This window comes from Numida meleagris, chromosome 2 (assembly GCF_002078875.1).
Source record: "Numida meleagris isolate 19003 breed g44 Domestic line chromosome 2, NumMel1.0, whole genome shotgun sequence".
In the NCBI taxonomy this organism is placed as follows: Eukaryota; Metazoa; Chordata; class Aves; order Galliformes; family Numididae; genus Numida; species Numida meleagris.
Window position 1 is genome coordinate 79,254,971 of NC_034410.1, and position 22,267 is coordinate 79,277,237.

Genomic DNA, 22,267 nt, shown 5'->3' on the forward strand with positions numbered 1-22,267 from the left:
TAATTGAAAGGCTTTTATGCTTAAGATGTTGCATATGGTATAAGGGGAAATGGATAATCTTTGGATATTTCTCAGCTGAACACCTATGACGTACAAATATAGAGGCTGAAACTCAGTAGCAGATATTGTCCTATGTACTCACCTCTATACCTCCCAGAACTATAGCTAAGAAAGTAATAGTAGCTTACAGTGAGTTAAACATAACATTACCCTCTTGCTTCTGTCTCTCCATATCAATCAGAGCTCATCAACCTGATATGTTAGCCTCAGGTGCTAAAGTGTTTTAGTGAACATGTTCCTCAAGGATGAACCTTGTTGGAAGCCCTGCTTGTGAAGCTGGCAATAGCCTGAAATATCTGTGCATCATTGAGGCAAATCCAGATGTTCAACAGGCCAGCCCTATGTTGCAGTTAGCCTTTCCTTCACCTTTCCTTAACCAAATTATTTCTTATCTGCCTGTCACAATCCAGGTCATAAGTCCAATACTCTTCACCTTCCAGGGAAAAATAAAAGTACCAAAATCTCCACAAAGCTTATCAGGTCCTAGCTAAAATAGGGCCCCACAGGGAGACCAGTGAGAACTGATGGGGACTGGCCTAATGCCACCAGGAAAGGCAACATGGCTGAGCACAGAACAGTATTTTTCTTGAGGGAAGTTAAACAGTAGCAAATCTGCTGGTATCTTCACTCTCCATGTAATAGTCTTAGTAATTTGAGCGATCATCGTGAGCAAGAAGACAACTCTCAGCACCTCCATGGGTGCAGACAATGGGGCACATGTGAAAGGGAGAACAGCACTGAAAAGGGCATTTGGTTCTCAGGCAGTTCACAAACTGACATTTCATTCTTTTGCTGATCCCTATCCAGAACACTCCAACCATGCTTTTTTTTTTCTGAGCAGGAAGTTTCTCCCTGCATCAGCAGTTCATAATCTGCCCCATCACTTTCTTTGCTTTACAGAGTCTGATGCGGTCTTGTCCATGTATCTCTCATCTGGAGCTCTGAGAAGTGAACACTGAGTTTAGTGGAGCTATTAATTTATCTCATGATTGTGAGGAGAAGGGGAGATGGCATGCAATATCTTCTTTTAAATTCTCTGACCTCATTTCTTTTCTGTTTCTTCTCTGAATAGCTATCTTCCACCCAAAATGAAAATTAAAATAACCACAAACACTCAGCTCCTAGAATCACATAGTAAAGATAGGAGAATGTATTCTGAGCAACATCAGCTTATAATTAAAACATTTTTCTTTTACAAAAAGTGCCTAGGCTATTCTTGTAGGATATATTATTTTTCGGAAAATGTATTTTATGCAGATTTCTTTCTTGTTGGAGAACCGAATATTTAAACACATTAAGTCTCAGCAAATCATCTTCTTTTACTACCATTTTTATCTGATGCATTTGGGACTACACAGACTGCAGTGTTCTTTCAATTAGTGGTTAAGATCATCACTACATGCAAATGTTCCTCATAAATAGCCATGGGCTCTGCTTCTGCACAGTTCTGAGCAGCTTCAGCCCTTACCAGTATAAAATGCGAGTCTGGCAATCATCCCTCTTGTCAGGATCAGAAGGACAGAAAGGGCAAAATTTCTTTTTCCTGCAGCTGAAACGTTCTTGAAGATACAAGGCAGTTAGCACATTCATAATTTGAGCCACATCCATCTGAAACCACTATCCACCAATTCTTCTTTTTTCCAACTTCCAATGACTAGGCAATCAAAGTCACTAGACCATTCACCATATTAGCAGTGATGGAACACTTCAGTGGGTATTTTATGTTAGCTGGCATTTTTCCTGGCATAGCAGGACATTACTCTTATATTTGCTCTCAGTTTTCATAAGGGTAACAAGGTTATTGCACAAATCTCCTCAGCCCACCCAACACCATGGGTCAGAGCCTCTAGGTGATGTAATTCAATGCAGCCCCACCAAAGCTATCCAGAGAAGACATGGGCAATGGCCTGGAGATAGTTCAGTGCCTCCCAAGCAGTTTCTGCCCTCCCAAACCATTTCATTCTGTCCACCTCAGCTCTTGCCCTTTCTCAACTTGTGTCTATTGTCTCCTCAGCTTCACAACTCACAAGACACAAGAAACATTTTGCCATGTTCTTTTCCCTTCTATAGCCAGCATTTCCTAATAGTCTAAGTGCCTCAAATTCTCCACAGCTGGCCTCTAGGACAGTTGCGGCTGTGGGTGCAGGGCTGGGTATATCGGCTATGGTCACGATTTATTTTTGGGATGCAGGAGTATGCCCACATTTTAGCAGCTGTGAATGCTGGCATGTGCTTGGGACAGGAAAGGTTTACATTGTCTGGATTCCAAGGGACTGATTTAGAGCAACTCATTTTGAGGCAGTTGGCCAGATAAAACCCATGCTGACTCCTTCCCTGCCATTTAAAAATGATATGGTCACATCTTCATCTTCCAGGCAGTTGCCCTCAAGAAAACCAGCAATTGCTCTGGGGCCTCTTTCTGTCTCGCGCCAGTCCCTAGTGGGCAAGGGACAAGGGGCGGACACTGTGGTTATTTACTCCTCTTTCTGAGATGGAGGTCTCCCCCAGCAGTGCCAGGGCTGTCAGGCTCCCCTGCAGGGACACTGGGAATCAGAGCCGTACAGCTCAGCAGCTGAGCCTGTTGATGGAGGCATGATTTGTTGTTCATTTTCTGTAGGGTCAGCATCCCTGGACCACGGTGAGACAGCAGATGATTAATTTCCGCACTTTTTGCAATGGTGACTAGCCCACGGAGCACTCTGCCCTAACCCAAAGATAATGATGCAATGATTCAGGGAACAATTAAAATCGTGATTATCTTCTTTAACAACTTTACTAATGACAGCAACAGCAGGAGAGTTTGCCCTCTCTGAGCATGCATTTCTCAGTGACATAATACATTTCAAGCTTTAAAGCACCCTCGTGGTTGTGAGAAATGAAACAATTCAATAAATTAAACATTGCTCAAAGGGAGATAGCTGGTGAGTGCTGGCTGACACTTGGTTCATGCAAGAATAAAACAGCAGAGGTCCTGAGGCTTCGTGCAAAGCTCTGCTTTTGATTAGGTTTGCTTGTGGTGTGGTAGGAGGTACTGCAACCTGCTTAAGCTGCCTTGCAGGACTCATCTCCACCTCATCTGCTTTGGATTCACTGCATGACAAATGCTATCACCACTGCACAGCTGGCAAGAGAGACATGTCCTGAGGTCGCAACTCATGAAAAAATCTGGGTGGGACAGCATATATTTTAGAAATGCCTGATGCAAATAAATTGCTGAAGCAGTCTCTTTTTGCATAATGGTTTAATTAACAACTGCCATGCTGCTGGGTTTATGTGATTCACCGTGCTTATCGGAGGACTGCTTTTCTGAGACAGGGAACTTCTCTTCCTGCTGTGGTTTATGGGGGTGCTTTCTCACTCATGCAAGGCCCCACTTCTCCCTTGGCCCCTCAGCAGCACAGCGAGGCACACAGTGAGCAGCCACACTCCTGGGGAGCTCCTGAGCCACAGGGGGCTGAGGGCTTGCCTGTCTATGGGGAAGGCTCCTTGCCCCTCCCCTGAGCAGGCAGTTTTGTAGGGATTCTTGTAAAGCAGAGTGCAAAAGCTCAACACAAAGTCTCACAGTAGCCTAAACCCCACTTTTTATTCCTTATTTCTGTTCCATAGTTGTGGGTTACAACCAAAATCGTCTTTGTCCTGTACTGGGACTGCAAGAGAGATAGAGTGTGCCTTAACAACTCAGCCAGAGTGGAAGATGACCCCATGTAACAGTGCTGTCCACAGAAGAGACTTTGGGCAATGCTACTATTGAGTGAAATTTCTTGAAACTAACACGATCCTTAACATTTTTAAAGGCTGTTTGTATCCTGAGCTTTTAAGCTCTGAGGGAATTGGACCATGCTTCTATCTAAACTGTAAATAATTTGTGGCAAGAGCTGTTTTTATCACTGTGCTTCAAACAACACTCAGCATGCTGCTGGAACCAATTATATAAATAAATTATATAATATGTCTTTGGGTAACTTAAACACCATGCTGAGCAGGCAGTGGTTTAAAGTTGAAAGGTGCCGAAGTCAAATTTGAAAACAGAGGGATATAAAACATTAGATAATTCAGGCATATTTTTAATTCTTTTTCATTTTCTGGAGCGGGTGGCAATATAGCTAGACCTTTGAGTTAAAACTTCATTGTTCTACAGAACAGATGTTTTTATATCACTTTCTCAATTGTGTTTAATATATTATATGACATGCTGTAGTCATAACACATTGTTAAAAAACTTCTGCAGATACAACATTTACTTTTGATTAAACAAGTTGTGCTGGGACTTCAGTGTGTCCCAGTGTAATTAAATATCATTATTATTCTGTTTTGGAGCAGTTAAATGAATTGCACAATGAGCTACTTGAAGAAAAATGGAGAATAGCTTTCTTTCTAAAATTTCAGATAAACAAATTTAATCAATTTAATGCTGAATGTTACATGCTGTTCAGGTTCAAAATAAATCCTATTCCCCTATGTAAGCATCATTTTTTGACAGTGGCTAAGCATGGGGCTCAAAATACAGATTGCAAAGTGAGGGCTAATGTGAGCTCTGAACGCATAACAGATATGTTGTACTGGACACTCCACAGATTTAAATCAATGGAGCTAGACATACTGAAGCTTTGAGCATGAAAGGCAGGATATGCGCCTGTACTATAAGGCCTAATTTATATGAAAAAAAGGAGATTAACAGCAAGATCAGCTAGTTTTGAATGAAATAATGCCACTGGAGCTGGAGAGAAACAAACATGATATTACCATGGATAAAGGAAGGGAGGCAATAGCTATCTAGACAAAAGTTCATCAGCTGATGGGAACGGCACCACCTCTTCCTTACCATCAGTTTTCAAACACGTTGATTAAAATGTCTCTGTATAAGTGATTAAGAAAGTCAGACTCTCCTACCACAATGATGTACTTCCTGTACACCTTGATTCATGATATCCAGAAGGCATTTGGCTAAGTTGGGTGGCAGTTAATGACCCAGATTGTGCCAGGACATGTCAAGGAGAAACTGTGAACTCTGGAGAAAGCATAGCTTTAGGATTATAGGAACAATCACATTAATACAGCATTTTACAATCACACCCACGGTAAAATGGAAACTGTCTCTATTAAGGTTACCAGGTCAAAGTGTCTTTGACACGGGTAACTTGATCATTAACTTCCTAGCACAAAGTTTGAACTGCAACATGTATTATTTAGCTGCATATCATATAACCTCAATGTATCTGTGTGACGGAGTATCCTTATCTGAATTATTAACATTAGATCATAAGTAGCTGCTAAAAAAAGGTGCAGGAAAGATAAAAACAGTGCCCTAATTAAGTAGCATCCCCTCAGATTTACAGCTCCAAGGTGACAGTCATGGCTCCGCAGACCAGAGGCAAGGGTGCTTGCCAAGGCTTAGAGTAGAGTAACTGAAATACAGAGATACATTAAGGGCCTGATTCCTGAAAAAGGGAAAAGAGAAAATTTTTACTCCTGAAAGCAAGTAGAGAGCCCAGAGTATAACCAGGCTCTCCAGAGAAGGAGGGCACTGACATTATGCCTGCTCAAAGCGTAAGGCCAATTCCAGGCCAAGGTCATACAGCAAGTAAAGTACAAGCATCGTGCTCAGCCTGGCATGAAGTTAGTGCCTGGAGATGGAAGTGGGGAGATCATTAGCTTACACCAGACAAAGAAGCGAAGGGACCTGCCTACTGCTTGGAAAGGGTGCCATCAGGTTGCTGGGAGAGGTCTGAGGAGAAGCAAGATGTGTGACAGATGGCATCAAGGAAACCTGAGCTGCATCAACAGCTCATTCGAGGAACATAAGGTCACATTCATAGTGTTTGCTGATGAATGGGTAGATTTTACTGCACATCCTGGGCAGTCTAGCCCATGCTATTAGGAATCATAAAGTAATTTAACACATGATGAGTGTGTAACTTGATACTTACCAAGTCTGAAATCTCAGTTTCTGCAAAGAGTCACACCCTTCTGCTTAGACAAACTGTTGAATAATAAAAGTATTTGGACTTAGCATTCCGTGACATTTGAAATCAAGGTTAAATGTCAGTTCTCCAGTTCAGACAGCTAAGGCTGGCCTAGGTGAGGCCATCCGTTCCTGAGCAGGGGTAGGGCCTGCTTCTCAGAGTGAACTACTGCTTCCCAGTTGGTGGGACCAACTTAATAGGTTTTCAGGCAGACTGAAAGCTAATGCCTTCTACTTGGGTAGACACTTCTATTTTGTTTATTTCACACAAAAACCTTGAACTGCACTTTAAAATATTGGACAACATGTAACCTTAGGAAACCACATTCCCAGTGTTCGAACATATTTTGAGGCTTTGCTAATATGATATTAAAGTATATGAGACACGCTGGCTACCATTTGGTCTGAAGGAAACAACAGATGCCAGGTAAAATAAGAATCCAGTGCTGCCAGTTGCAGGGCCTGGAGGAAATACCAGAGATGTCAATGGAGCAGAGGACAGTGATAATTCTAGGCTATGTCTACACAGCGTGTCAAGCAAAAATAGGGAAAGTCTGATGCACCTCCTGACCCCACTCTTTGCATTTGTGCCACCAACTCTATAACTCCTCTCAGTCAGGCTTTCGGTATCCACATTGCATCAGAAACTCTGAGCTATACATTGCATTTACCTCTAGGTCAAGGAACATCAGGAGCCATGTATGAAGGATTGCTTAGACGTGTGGGCACAAGGGCTGATGGGAGAGATGGTTGTCACCAAGGCACTTAAATCGCATCCATTCTGTCTGCAGTATAGTAACAAAACATGCCTTGTCTCCCTTATGTCTTCCCTCACCCAGATGCCTGCATGCCCTTCCATTCTTCCTTACATTTACATCTGAGTACAAGCAGAGATTTGTGGGTGAACTTGGGCTGAAGTGTAACCCTAGGCCACTCCAGATAAGCAGTATTAAATGTACCCTTGGTATTCAGAGAGCATCTCCAGGGGATTCTTTCTGGCAATGTTTTGGGTGGAGAAATTGAACTTCTGGTCAGATTTTTCCCTTGGTTATGGCAAGGAGCAAGTTCCAGTGATGTCCTCCAGAAGTATGAGTGCAACAACACAGAAAAGTGAACAATTTCCCCCATCTCTAGGATTTCAAAGTGAATGGCCCTTTAGATAACTCTCCAGCTGCTGAGCTTTTACACCTCTGTTGCATTTCAGCTTCTGTTTTTAACTCTTTACTTTTCTTCTAGTTATTTCTTGCAGAAGAGGACTTCTCCAAGAGTTTGCAACTGTCCATTCTGTGAATTCTTAATTTTAGAGATATTCCTTGAACGCCTTGTGTCCCCTCCTGCACTAAAGCGAAGTTCAAATGTCTTCAGATGAATATGCTTTTTATTTCACAGGAGACAACTGAAACACAAACTCCTGCTGTCTAATTTACTTTAATGCAAGATCCACGTGAATACAAAGACCGCGGACAAAACGTTTCAGACACTAGAACAGGAAGGCTGTTCGGAACTCCTGCTTTACAGAATAAATAGCCAGAACCAGGGTAGCTATAGCAACGTGTGTATCCCCATGTCTAAGAGAAATCTAGTTCTCATCATGGATAATGCAATCTAGCAAACAAAGCAGATACCTACATAAATCTAATAAAGTTATTAAAAATAATTTAAGATTAATACAATGAGATAAAAATCCTTTCCGCGCAGCATGCAGCAGTTTTAACTCTTCAGCTTCAGCAGATAGCCAGGCTTACTACATCACCAGTGTCAGAAAAACTGTTACTTAAAAACAAACTTCAGTTGTCAGTCTGATGTTTTATACACAATGTATTTTTACACATGCACACACATATGCACCCATATTTCATATAGACAGTCCAAATGTGACCTACATACACAAAGCTCATGCACTTGTACATGTTCTGGAACATTTTTAAAGTCATACTCTTCCTTAATCTCTACCATAATATTGCTGGTGCCATCTACACAAGCAGTGCTGATGTAGGAGGATTCACATCCTTCAGCTCAAGAGGCAAAGGCCCTTGGATCTGCGCTGAAGAATTTCCTTCACCAGCCAGCAGCCCAGGGCTTCAGATGCATCCCCGTATGGTTCGAGTACAAGGAAGTCTATACACAGGTGGTAGCTTCCCCTTTAGAACTAATCAGCCACCTTCCTGTCAAATCCACAGCCTCCTGTTCTCCTGGAGTTGAGGACATATCTCCCAGCAAGTGGAGGATAAGTAGTTCCTTTTGTCTGAAAAGTGGTGAACAATTCCTAAAAGCACAAATTTAAATTTTATGATTTTGGCCTTTTTTCCCCCACTGTTCCTCATTCTTGGAACTCCTTCCCTCTTTTACGATCCAAGTAACCACCCATTTTCATTTAAATCGTTCCCTGAAACACGCTTTCTCTGGGAAGCCTCCGGCTACAGATGACTGGATATGGCAGAAACAGTGTTTGAATTCAGAACAAGGATTTAGTTTGAGCAAATTGTTTGGGGAATAGCCACTTTTTATACTACACCTGATACTCTACAGAGTATTAGCATGCAAGCAAGGATTTTTTTTTTAATTCACGAGTCATTATTTCATTATTCTTCCGCTTAAAAGAGCTTCAGTCATCCAATCACAGCACCAAGGGAAGAGAGACATATCACATCACTCAGCGTATCAACCACAGGCCTTAAACAAGGATGAACAAATAGCCACTGGGAAGAGTTTGCTAGTTTTCCTATTCTCTAGGGTGGAATTAGGTTCTGTTTACAAACAAACAAACAATGCGTTTTTAGGAAATATGTTTGCAGTCAACAGCTTAAGCAACTCTTTTTCCAACAAAAATCTGTTGTGGAGAAATGTTTATTGAAAAAGAGCTAGGGAAAAAAATTGTATCATTTTAAACCATCCCCTTTAGTTGAATTGTGGATGGTCTCTTCATGTTCTTCCCTAAGTTATTTTGCAGCTCCATATGAGAAGGGTTTCTTTCTGCCATAGTTACTGAGGTGGTAATATTCCTAGTAAGTTTCTCTAATGATGAAAAGGAACTTGAACTTTCTTGAACTGTGCCAAAAAGCAGAACACAGAAGAGTCTCAAGGGAAAGCTGGGGGCAGATCCTCCTTAGCCTCTAAACACACATTCTTCAGTGTCCCTCTGCTCACACGCATTTGCACACGTCAGAAGCTGTGCCACCACATGAGTGCATTGCACCAAAGGCCACTGAGAGAAAAGGTGACAACCTTGGAGAGGGAGCTGCCAGCAGAGCCACTGCCACCAGCTGCCTGTGTCCTGGGGGAATTCCTCCCACAGAGAAATAGCAGCGGATTTATGGACTACATACAGGACGCTGAATAATAAAGTGGTAGGAGGAATGCCCAGTTGTCTGTGTGGGCGCAGAGTCTCATTGTCAAGTACTATAAATTCCTCCTCTGATCCTCCAAAATTGCGTCTTCAATCCAAGACATCATTAACCACAATAATCATATTGTCCCTTTGTTCTCAAGGCTCTATTATTTTTCATCTACTTTCTCACTATCTGGAGGCCCTGGAAAAAAAAAAAAAAAAAAGGCTGGATCATGCTGACTTAACTGCTCTGTGTCAAGGACTAAGTGGATGGGAACAGCCGTGTTCCCTGAGAAGAACCCAGCTGAACAAAGCTCGCTGGACCATTTGATACCATTGTTTGACATTGAATAATCAGGTAGATGCTGAAAAGTGCCATGTGGTGAGGCAGAAACATTACGTAAAACAAACCCAAGCCAAACCCAAATACTTGGGCTATCGTGAGTTGGCACTGGGAGGTCACTGTGCCTGAGCACACCATGCTGCTTTGTGTCCCTTCCCCACCAAGACCTCGAGTGCCAGCTGCTGGCAGGCTGATCCTAGCACGAGAAAGTGCTGTACTGCATCAGCCCGAACTGCAGAAAGCCAGGAAGGACAGTGACTAGATTGCCTTTCCAAATAGTATGTGTGTGTGTGCGCATGGGAAATCATGCAGGTATGAAAAACGCTATGGCAAAGCCAAAAAAACATATCCTCAGTGCAAAGTTAAGATACAGGCTGCCTATAGTATAAGTACATATACTAGGTTCTTTGCTAATTGAACCTAAAACCATCATATTCCTCACTTAATCCTATAAGGAGAGAAAAGTTGCTATCAGTTGTGCTTGTGTAGTCTGAGCAATCTATGTGCAGCAGAGCAAAGCCTTATTAGCACATCCTGCAATATGTTAACTGGCAGCATGAAGTCCTCACCTAATATTTATAAACACTTCCTCATAAGAAACGCCAGGCACTCCAATGTTTTTAATTTTAGGAAAGCAGCTGGTCCAGAGCAGTGTAGACAGTATTATTAGTCTCTCTCTGAGGCAGGACTGATCATGCTTTCCCATGGAGAGACCTGACAGGCGGTGTTTTGGGGCAGTTCTGGCGCCATGCAGCAGGCTGGTGCAATTCAACTGCCCAACAAAAGGGACATGACCAAGCTTTCCAACCTCCAAAATCTCGTCTCAAAAGACATTCTATATTTTTATCTCAAAACATCATTCTGCAGTTCATAGCTGAGGGCAGAGCTTCTGACCAGTGACCTTATAACTTACAGGTACCACTCCAGCATCCTCAGAGAATCATAGAATCATTAAGGTTGGAAAAGACCACTAAGATAATCTAGTCCAACCGTCTTCATCCCATCCTGCACCTGGAGGAAAGTTGTGCAGAGCTGAACAGCATCAGAATATCCACCCGCCCAGTCTGATCCATTATATAGATGGACCTGAGCTGCAAAAGCTCTGATTGGAGCATGTGTTCCACACCACTAGGGCAGCTGGGTGGTGCCACCTGAGCCCCTGTTAACTACTGAGCATGGATAAAGCATATGGAAAACCTCAGGATAGAGACATAGCACAGAATGTCTTTGTGGAGCCAGTAACACTGCCCTGCATCCTACTAGGAAGCAGGCCAGGGAAGCACAGCCTAAAATGCTTCAGCAAGAGTTGATCTAAAAGCCTTGATTCAATTTGTTCCCAGCTCAGCTACACAACTGTCTCTTAGCTGCTTCAAATTGCTTTCTTTTTGGCAGCCCAGAAATTAAATGTTAACTCAGAGAACTGTATTAATCTCTATTAGCAAGGAGCTGGAATCTAAACAACTTGAACCTAGCCCTTCTTATATGTCAGCTAAAGCAACATGCATTTATCCAATCTAGAAATCAGTTTGTTAGGCAGAGCAAGCAAAAGCAGGTGCCGCAAAAATACGATGTTCTAGGCACAGTGCTTATCTTGAAATTGTTTTATGGCTTACTTAAGAAAGATCCAAATAAACAAACAAGCAAAATTATGACAAAAACTGGGAACTGATCTAGGAAGGCTAAAAATACAAAAATAATTCAAAATTTATTTATTTTAAGCCTTTCCCAAACATTACAGATCGCAATAGCATTGCTGCAGGTTTTCAGCTGCTACTGTTGTGTTTCTGTAAGGGGAACTCTCTCTTAAGTAGTTCTTCTCTCACAGAAGAAACTGAATTTCTTCCGTACAATACGCTGTACATAGAAAATGCCTGCTTGCCACCTAAAACCATTTCTCTTGTTCAGGCAGCAGCAGAATGCTCAGAGGGAAAAAAAGGGCAAGAAATGCGAAAATGAACAATTACTGAGGAACCTGCCCCTAGCCAGAGTTGCCTTCTAATCACTGGGCAATTTATTGTTATTTATGATCTAAAGCATGGTGATTTATATCCCTTGTAATTTGTTATTCTACTCAGCACAGCACTTGGTGTTTGTATTATTCATGGGCCTTTTTAAATCTTATTTCTTCCCTGACCTCAATAATAGCAGCTGGGGCAGTGAGCTCCACAAGTTAATTACTGGTTGTGTATAAAGCACCTTCCTGAAAAGAATTGTATTTTACTTTCGTCTGCCTCCTAATTTGTTTGAGTCTCTCTCGTTCTTGCACACTGAGTATGGCTGCTTCGTCTGGAAGGTTCATTATCCTGCTTTAAACACACTTCTACAAACCATTGCTCATTTGTCTCTTTGTCAGCTCTGAGCTTGTATATCTTGTTATGTGTAGGACCATGTACACCATGAATCCTCGACCAGCCTATGTCTGATGGGTTTTTGTGAAGGTCCTTGGCTTGCAGAATTGCTTTGCCCTTGCAAGGTGACCACTGGAGTGAATGCTGGGGCACTGACAAACAACAGCAAAAAATGAAGAATTCTTTCTCAATTCTCTTCCTAATTAGGAAGCAAGCCCCTGAGCATGGCTTCGGACCAGTCATGTTTGCACTATCTGCCAGAGCTGTCACAACAAGGAAATATATTGCCCCTGGACAGACTTTGCCTGACAGTAGGGACTGAAAATAGTGTCTTGCTGAGGCTTGCTCCTGCTCCATGCCCCTCACTGGAGCTGCCTGCCCTCTCACTGCCTCTCCCCGCTGCTCTCCAGCTGCCCTCTCAGCCAGGCCTCAGCTGGCAGAGACAGGGAGCTGCTCCCTATAGGCCTGGTGCCCACACTGCCTGCTCCTTCCCTGTCCCAGCCCTGGAGGGAAAGGGAAACTCAGGCGACATCCCACCACAGCCAGGGCCTGACCCAGGACCTCTCCACCCACCCTGGGTGTGCACAAGGTTAATTTCTCAGTTGACCGTAGCCTAAGGGGCAGAACAGCTTCTTACTCCTACTTCATTTATCCTCCACGTTTAACACCAAGCCCTCTCCCACACTGCATGCCCAGCTGCTACCTTTATCTCCAATTTCTTTCTGATGGAAAAGCGCCCCACACCAGGAAACTCCAGCAGGATCACGGTTTCTTGTCCTTCTGCACAAGGAAAGCCCATGAAGAGAGACCTGTCCCTGGCATGCCATGTACCTGTCCACAGTCACTGCTGACTCTATCTTGCTCCAGCAGCAATGACCCAGCAACCCACAAGTATATTTTTGTAGTGGTGTGCAGTAAATCAAACACCCACCTGGGATAGGCATGTCTAGTCTTCCAAACAGCTTCAAGTATTTGAAATTAACAGTTAAGTTTTGCTTGTGGGTTTTTCACTTTCTTTTTTCCTGTTCTCAGACAATCTCCTGGCTATATTAATGCCATTTGAAGCCCAAAGTAATTCTGAATCTTCCCGTTTGGACTAAAAAAGTTAAAAACACAGAAACTAAAGTACTCATTTTAAACTAGCAGAGCTTTGAATTAAACAAATTAATTTGAGAGCATAACCCCTAATGTATCCTGTGGGCTAGCAGAATGAAGTGTACCTCTAAATTTCATTTCAAAAGCTCAAGTATTTGCCTGATACGATCGAACCAGGCCAGAAATACCAGCATTCCCCCCAAATCAGTGATTTTTTTCTGTTCCAGAACTCCTGAATTCCAGTGGGGGCCAAAATCTGTATGCTCTGCAGGGATGCTGGAGCATGCTAAGCAGCTGCCAGGTTCCTGGCTTGGGCAGATGTGGCTGGACACGGCTCTCTGCCCATGAGTGTACTCACACCTCACTTGCCTCCTCTGTAGCACAGTCCCTTAAGGTTAACACTTATTGATCTCTCAATAAAATGTATAAGTTATGAATGCTATTAAATCACAGCTGGCTTTCAGGGAATGCTTCTGCCAGAAGGCTCAAGAAGCAAGAGCTGCTTCTTGTTGAAGAGGTAGAAAAACCCTTCTCCTTCTGTCAGTTTTAAATAAAGTGTTTTTCCACTTAATGTGTTCTTTCAGCTTACTGCCATTTACAAAAAGCACTCTTTATCCCTTACTCCTTTCTCCTACATCCTAGCTGAGAGGGAACCTTCTAGGCAAGATAGTAGCTTTCTCATTTTGAGATAAATCATCTTGAGATTGTGTCTCCAGGCAAAGCAGGATGGAAAGGGTTGGGAGAGGCAGTGAAGTGTGACCAGCAGTCCGACTGGAAGTGATGATGGGGGTAGATTTGAGGGCTGACCCACCAACAGGTCAAGAGTGGTTGTAGGGGACATAGCACAGGTGTGGTTGCATATACGTATACATGTGTATGGTAGGAATTACAGATGTTCAAGGGAGTCTGTACCTGAATACTAGTGGTCCCACAGGGTGAAGAACTTTTCCTTAAGGTCTGGAGGAAGAAAATTGGCTGAAGACCCTGACACAGGTCAAACTTGCCTTTCATTGCAGATAAATAGTAGAAATTACCAGAAAAAGCCAGTAGGTTTCATTGTGCTTCTCTGTATAAGGAGATGTTATTGGTGCATGGGGCAGGAATGCACGGACTAATACTCATTTGAAGCAAGAACAGATACAGGTTGCCAGGGTGGGAAAGAGAGAAGGATGAACTGTACTGTCTGCAGGAGGTAGGAAAAAGAATCCATACACTCTAGTGTAATGCTGTAACGCAATGGGAAGTGCAGCAATGATAGCAGAATAGCAAAGTCCTAGGCTACAGCAAGTGAGGATATGCTCAAAAGCAGCAGCCATATATACAGAAACAAAGAAAATAAGCTGCTTACCCTTAGAAGGCCTCAAGTACAGAGGAATCTCCAGCAAGCTGCTCTTGCCTCCACTGCCAACCCTAAAATGAGGTCTGGGAAGGGGTGGATCCAGGATGCATGCACCTGAGCTCCCCTGGGTTGGCCCTGCCTTCCCACCAGGTGCTCAATCACTGGTTCAAGCCATGACTTAGCATTTCTGCTCCACTCTAGATAAACAGTGACGTGACTGTAATAAGTGATGCAGTATCTGGAAGCAGGAAGAAGGGACACTAAGGTTTTAAAGATGTTGAAGACGGTGAAGGATCAGGAGGGCAAGACATATGAGGAGTAGCTGGTTGGGGGTTAGGAAAAGGTTCTTCACCAGAGGTTGGTGAGCATGGAACATGCTCCCCAGGGCAGTGGGCTTGGCTCCAAGCTGCTAGAGTTCAAGAAGCCTTTTGACAACACTCTCAGTCATAGGGTTTGATATTTGTGTGGTCCTGTGTAGAGCCAGGAGTTGGACTTGATAAACCTTGTGGGTCTTTTCCATCTGGTTCCACACATGGTTCTGTGTAAGGCCACCGAGGCTTTCACTGATGATGTTCATAATGGTTTGATTGATAGCATGACTTAGTACTACAGACAGAGTGCTCATCCACTGTTGAACCAAGATGTGTTTCCTCCTTAGATCTGGGTGGAAGCTCTTGACCATGTTCTTTATGGGAACATAAATGGAGTTATTCATGTCTCTGCCTCTTCCTCAAGCTCTCTTGAGAAATAACCCTGCTCTCTGCCTTTCTAAACTAGAGCTAGCTGTAGAGATAAGAGTCCCTCACCATAAGGGGACTCACCAAGGCAGCTGTGGACATTGGAGGTTCACAGGAGGCAGCACTCCTCACGCAGAGCTGCTACACAGTCACAGGCTTCTGCACTGCATCAAGTTCAGTGACAGCACATAAAATGGGCTTTGCTAGAGTCTACAACTGCTGAGGAAAAAAGCATCACTGTGCTCCAAGAAGTCCCATGCTGTAACCAGCACGGCTGTGGATGGGGCATGCTAGAGATATGTTAAAAAGCCAATATTGCAGGTATGATTTATAAAGAAATATAAAAAAAATATAGCTAGAAAAAAAAGCCAGGAAAGTTCTGGTACTACAATGTTGCATAAAAATGGAGTAACTTTGGAGATACTGCTGTTCTCCTTTTTCTGTCAAAATATATTATTCAGTGCTGGGAGGAAAGGAGCTTGGCTCTCTCACTGCTCCCTCCATATAGCTTGTACTTAGACTTGGCCGGCCTCATAGTTATAACAGATGAAGAATACTAGAGAAAAAAGTTCAGGCCGATGTGTGTTCAGGCCAAGACAGGAAGGCTATGAATGCTGACTCAGCAGGGGCTGCGTTTTCTGTAGGGAGAGAAGAGGATTTGTCCGCACCCAGCAATTAAGATGTCATCTCCATTTGATACAGCAATCACCTCTGCAATTGCTCTGCAGAGCAATTTGCTTCTACAAATGGACTTTGGTCCTATTACTTAATGTGACTACAAGAAGTTATTCCAATATTGAGTGCAAGACAGAACCTATATAGAAGGAGGGTAACAGCACAGAGCCCTTTCCGATCTAAGAAAACACCCAGAAATCTAAAATAAATGTTATATGATGTGAGCAGGACTGACCTTTCTCAAGACAGAAGCAACAAATTATCAGGCTGAAAAAAAGGAAAAGCAGTCCTTCTAATAATGGAAGTGAGCCCTAGAAACCAAGTAATTTAATGGTCTTTAATGTCTCCAGCCAAGCTTCATATCACTTGGAGCAGTAAGGAAAAAAAAAGGAAAGAAAAAAGAAAAAAAAATCAAACCACCTTTAATTCCACGAGGAGGTCACAGAGTTTATTATGTCCAAAGGCTTACAGCCTGGTACTAGGGCTACAAAAGCCAGCAGGGAATATTCCTTCATAAAATGATACATCTTTTTCCCTTCTGTCAAGATTTTGCTGCTTTAATCAGATAAGATCACTTATTATATTCAGTATACTTTAAAAGAAAGAAAAATATGAGATTGTGGCTTTTATTCAACTTAAGGCCTTAAAGAGAACCGTAACAGAAAATCCAGTCTATCTGCCTGACTACTTCTCTCATCTCATAAAAAATAGGAAGGCTGTTGATGTGTTAATGTATTGTACTGAAAGTTTAGCTCAGAGGTTCATATTCTCTCTTTTTTTTTTTCTTCCAGCTCAGACTTTCAGGCATGCTTCTTGCTGCTAACTTGACATGAGCACTCAGGACTTTTGGAAATCCAACCTAACTCTGCCCCATAGAAGAGCCTGTAAAGTACCACTGCAAAGCAATCGTGCAAGTGAACATAAATGTGCCTATCTCTTTGTGCACTTGAACTCCCAGCAACTGTGGGAGAAACTTTCCTAAAAAGACATGACCTTTCCTCTTCAACGAGAAAGCTCGCAGTTTAGTTCATCGGTGCTTTTGGCAGACATGAGTAAGGCCATCCTAAAGCTACCTCACTGGTCAACAAAAATAAGTTAAAGCTTGTAGGACTTCTTCATGCACTTTAGTAATGGAGGAAAACCAGTCTTCAACAGATGTCCCTATCAAAGAGACATCAAAGCTTTTAGGCCTGGACTATTATAATGCAAGATGATCTCCCAAATTCCTCCAAAACAGTTTTTTAAGCAGGAAGGTACCTACCTCTAAGGCTGAGCAGACTACAGTGCCCATTCATACCACAGAAGCTACCAGTTATTCTGCCGTACAAATATACTCCTCAGCTACATGGCTGCAAATGAACTCAGATCGGGGCATAAGGGAGAAACCATCTTTTCAGTCCTGCTGCCTGTGGCAGGATAACTCTCACAAAGAAGAGCTGGGCACACCTGGGAGCTCACTGTCATTGAAGTAACAGAGTCAATGTTTAAAGCCTTTTTTTGACTCAGAAATGTTGCAGCACTTTTCCAATGCTTCTGAAGGCTAGAAGAGGTAAGAACTCCACATGAACACTTGCTGATTGGTCTTAAACAAGGGAAGAAAGGAGTGAAACAGCCTTCCAGCTGTTATTAAGGCCTCAGACTGTAATGCTAAAGAAGTGATCATCCATGAATTGGATAATGTTGAGAAGGGCTTGCAGCAGCAGAGTGAAAAAACTCTTACTAGATCTACATCCCCACAAAAAATCTTGTATTAGGAAGCTCACAAGCTAACGACAAGCACATAGGCAAGACATGACCAGAAAGAATGACAGCTCGTAAGCAATTTATATAAAGCTGGAGCAAAATGCCAGATGTGTCACTGACAAATATTTGCCTAGGATCTGAGGGAAAGATTTACACTGTCAAGGGAGCTTCTTTGCCAGGAAAAACAAGCATGATGAGGTTTTAAGTAATCAGCCTGTGGTGGGGTAGGAGAAAGGAGGCCCCAGGTCATTGATAGCACTTGTGGCCCGTTCCTCACCAACCCCTGGCTACTGGGATTGTGCTTAGATGAGACTTAGAAGAGGTCCTTGCTGTGCCCCTTTAACTGTCTTCTGTCAGATCACCACAAAGGACCATAATCACATCAGAAACTGGCTCAGATCCCAGCTGGATCTGGGACTGTGTGTGTAAAATGAGCATAAAGCCATCATCAGTGACTCTCCTTCCTGAGGGACAGCATGAGTGGCTCCGAGGCCACCTCAAGAGGCCCAGCTGTATTCCAGGAGATGTACTGCATAACGCTGACTTTGAAAGGCAGCTCCCCTCCTTTGCTACAAATTTCCAACAAGGTAAAACGTTTGCCTGTGATCAGGCAAAAATGAATTTGTCATATTAGTTTTGACTACCACCTCACTTACCAGGCCCCTTCATAGCAATATCCACTTTATTGCTCCTTCATCCCTCCTTAAGGTTTATTTGAGCATCAGAAAAATCCCCTTAGGAAGCCAGAGCCATCCTGGCAGCTGGAAAGACCAGACATCTCTGGAGGAAGGAGGCCAGACTCATTTGGTTGTTTTCCAGGAGGAGCCAGGGTTATCCTGGCAGCTGACCTAGTTGCTTGCCAAAAGAGCTAGGGAAGCTGGGGAGGGCATTTATAAGGAAAACCTCAGTCTTTGGCTTCAAATGTGTGGTGCAAGACACAGGGATGAAGTTAGGCTGGGATTCAAGATCTGGAGACAAGAAGATATTTATTGATGCTTGAGAAGTATTTGCAGAGAGAAAGAAGGCATGAACTGTCACTGATTATGGAGGGAGAGCCAGGAAGGTGTGAGACATGGAGAAATAACAAGCCATGCATTTTTAGACATTGCTAATGATGCTGACTGAGCCCGGGGGCTCTGAGGATGGCAGGGTTTCATAGAATCATAGAGTCACAGAAATACAGAATCTATTTCTGAATTGAAAGGAACCCACAAGGATTGTTAAGTCCAGCTCCCGGCTCCACACAGCACCACTCAACGTTCAAACTCTGTGTCTGAGAATGTTGTCCAAACACTTCTTGAACTCCGGCACTTGGTGCTGTGCCCACTGCTCCGGGCAGCCTGTTCCATCACCCTTTGGTGAAGAACCTTTTTCTGACATCCACCTCTCCCCTGATGCAGCCCCACGCCGTTCTCTTGGGTCCTGTTGCTGTCCCCAGAGAGCAGAGCTCAGCGCTGCCCCTGTGGTCCCTGTGAGGGGCTGCAGCCGCCATGAGGCCACCCCTCAGCAGCAATGCTCTGGGCTGAGCAAACAAACAGACAGACCTCAGCTGCTCCTCGTACATCTTGCCCTCTAAAGAGAGGAGAAGGAGCAGCTCTGGACATCAGAGAAGATTAATCCAACTGAGCAAATCTACTGCAGGTGTAACCAGGGGATGAGACATGAGGCTTCTATGTGTTCTCATCATGCACTTCTGCAGCTGTGCCAATGTTATCCCTGCTGAGAGTGGTCTCAGTATTGCCCAGGTTACTGTAGGAGCACCACAGTCTAAGGCAACAAATACATTCAGTTTTAATCTCATTAAAGACCATGTGGTATTTGGGAACCTTTTCTCTATACTAGCTTTAGAATTCAGTCATCTGGGCCTATCTGTGGTTTTGTTGGTGACGCTCTTTTAGTTAAATGGTTACAAAAAGATGACACTGGAATGTATTGCACTTTGCCTGTCAAATTTTTGTCCTACTCTCATTTGGAAACTGCTTGTGATTGAGGTCCTGCTCCTGCTTGTGCTAAAGCTAATGAGTCGTGCCTTTTACTTAATATTCCTGTTCCCAATTCATTTATACAAGAACTTGCTGAGATCTCATGGCAATAACAACAACTGAGCACGTTTGATCTACCAAGTGCCTCACACAAACACTACCCACACCACCTTTATGAGCCGGGAACTCATCATAAACATCTGCAGTTTCCCTTCTAGGAAGCTAGCATAGATAGATTAAATTAATCACCTTATTATTATAATACTGGTATGTTAAGGTGATCACTACTACTGCCCAAGACTTGGACCTCCCTGTGCTTACCAAATAAGTAGGAGTTTGGACAATACCTTGTTCTTTGAAAGTTTTATTTTCAAGCAGATGGAACAGAGGAGTCTAAGAGAGAGGATACCCTGTACAAACAAGGGATTGGAAACCAGGGTATGTGAGAATTAAGCAACCTGCCTGGGTCCATGAGAATGTCTGTGATGAGGCTGCAGTGTAAGTTAGGCTTGTGAGGGCTGGGGACCATCCTGCACTCTGAAGAGGGAATCAGCCAGAAACTGCTTGGAAACTGGGAGGTTTTAACTCCTTGTCACATACTGAGATCAAGGAATTTTGCTTCCTTTGGGAGATTTTTCCTGTTTCTCAAAAATTCCCAATGGGAGCCACGTCCATTTTGGAATCTGGACTGCTCCCCTTTCAGCAAAACACATTGGAAAGGGCTAGGAGAGGAGCTCATTACTGCAGGAAGGTGTACCGCAGGGATACAGCAACTCACCATGGTCTGACAGCGCTGATGTACAGCTCCCTCGCAAATCCCCAGCAAGCCTTTACCCTCTATGGCTAACCTATCTCCTCTTTAACGTGAATCAGTTGTGTTTGTTCTGCTGATAAAGTCTTCACTTTTCTTTCTTTCTTTGACCACATTGGCTACCCCAACCTTGTAAAAATGAGATGAAATACCACACTGGAACCTAATGATTTAAATATGAGACTGCACATTTCATCTTGAAATAAGGATGGTCTTATTAAAGTGTGAAGGGAAAGCAGTCTGAAGTACAGCCTTTTGTGTTTGGCTGGGTACATGTATTATTTATGATGTAGAATGAATGACTGATTGCCTTGAATTTTGATACGTGAGGCAAATGAAGAAATGTTACCTCTTCACATGCAGTGCTACAGGAAAGTGGTTCCTTCAAGTCTCTGATGTGGTAAAAGTTGGGTTACGGCACATTTCGTATATTTAAGCTGTAACTGAAAGGTAAACAGGCAGAGCTGATTTAGCAATGAAGACCTACAGTCACCTGCGGTGCAAATGCTATTATTCGTCGTATTTAACAGTACAGTGCTGGAGCTGTATTTGCCCAGAGTGTGCTGATTAAAACTGCATGTGACAAGCACTGTGGTTACTGGCAGGGCAGTGACCTTCACCCTGAAACTCGGCTTCAAGGGGCGCAGAGCTCTGTGGCTGAATAAGACTTGTGTCTGCAGACTCATAAACACTGAGCTGCTGCTCTGACTTTGTCATTTTCTCGTCATGGCCATCAGGACAGCAGGTGAATTAATCTCTTTTTCACATTGCCAAAGCAGCCTCTAAATTATGAAAGAGATGAGCACTGCATTCGTATATAGTAGGAAAGGATTTGGGTCATCAACTTGCATACTCTATCAATAACATCGTAAGTAATCCCACTGTCTGCAGGTGTTATAAAGCTGTTTTGACCCTATTCCTCAGTTATCTACCTTAGTCCAGAGACAGAGAGGTTGACCACCCCGTGGTTCAGTGCAGCTGGAGCTGGGAGCCTATGATGTCCATCCCTTCCCTCCCACCCGACCGCAGGCATCCAGCAACTTTCCAGCCCCTGCTCTGCGTAGTTCTCCTGCTCCACGTGCTGATCTACCGAGTGCTGTCTGCTTTCTTCATATGTTTATGTGGAGCTTATGAGAAAGGACAGAGCGCCCACACAAACTTGCACATACACATGCTGGTGATGTGAGTTTAAATATAACCAGAGTTTGCAAGGTGTTTTAAGGTGAAAGGCTTTGCCTAACTGCTGACTGTCATTAAAAGTCATATTTCTCCTTCCTTTTGCCTGGCAGATGCTGCCTGTACATGACAATGTTGCTAGCACAGGCTGCTCACAGGGTAATGGCTTTCTGCAGCTTTCCAGTGCTGTGGCGAACTGGAGATAGCTGTGTGTGAGCACAGAGATGCTCAGTGGCACTGCTCTGCTGCCATAGCTGTATTCTGCTTCTGTAACACCAGCTGGGGCAGACATCGCAAGAGCAACTCTTCCTCATTGCGACCTGTTGCAAAAAATCAATTTCATTTTACCTGCCATCCGCTTCTAGATAGGGCAAAACTGCTTGCCCATTGGTGCCAGGTACACAGCTATCGTATTGGGCAGCGAGAGTGAGCAAAGCCTCTTTCTGCAGCTCTTTTTGGCACGGCAAGGCCCTGGCCATCATGAGGGCTTTGCTACACAGATGTTGTACCACTGTGAAGGCCTGGCTGCACACAGAGTTGTAGTTAGGCTGGTAGAGTAAAAATAGTATGGCTTCTCCAGGTAGAAAGAGCTATACCTGTATAACGGTGCTTATTTATGCAGAAATTTCCATTTCTATACTAAGGGGCAAACAAGCTGCACTGGTAGA

The 22,267-nt window shown here is 43.5% G+C and overlaps 1 long non-coding RNA gene across 1 annotated transcript; it reads right to left on the reverse strand.

Annotated features, from left to right (window-relative positions):
* LOC110395016 lies at window positions 7,435–14,582 on the reverse strand. Its single transcript, XR_002436100.1, has 2 exons — window positions 14,485–14,582; window positions 7,435–8,288 (listed from the first exon to the last, which is right to left on the reverse strand). It is a non-coding gene; the product is annotated as an uncharacterized LOC110395016 (long non-coding RNA).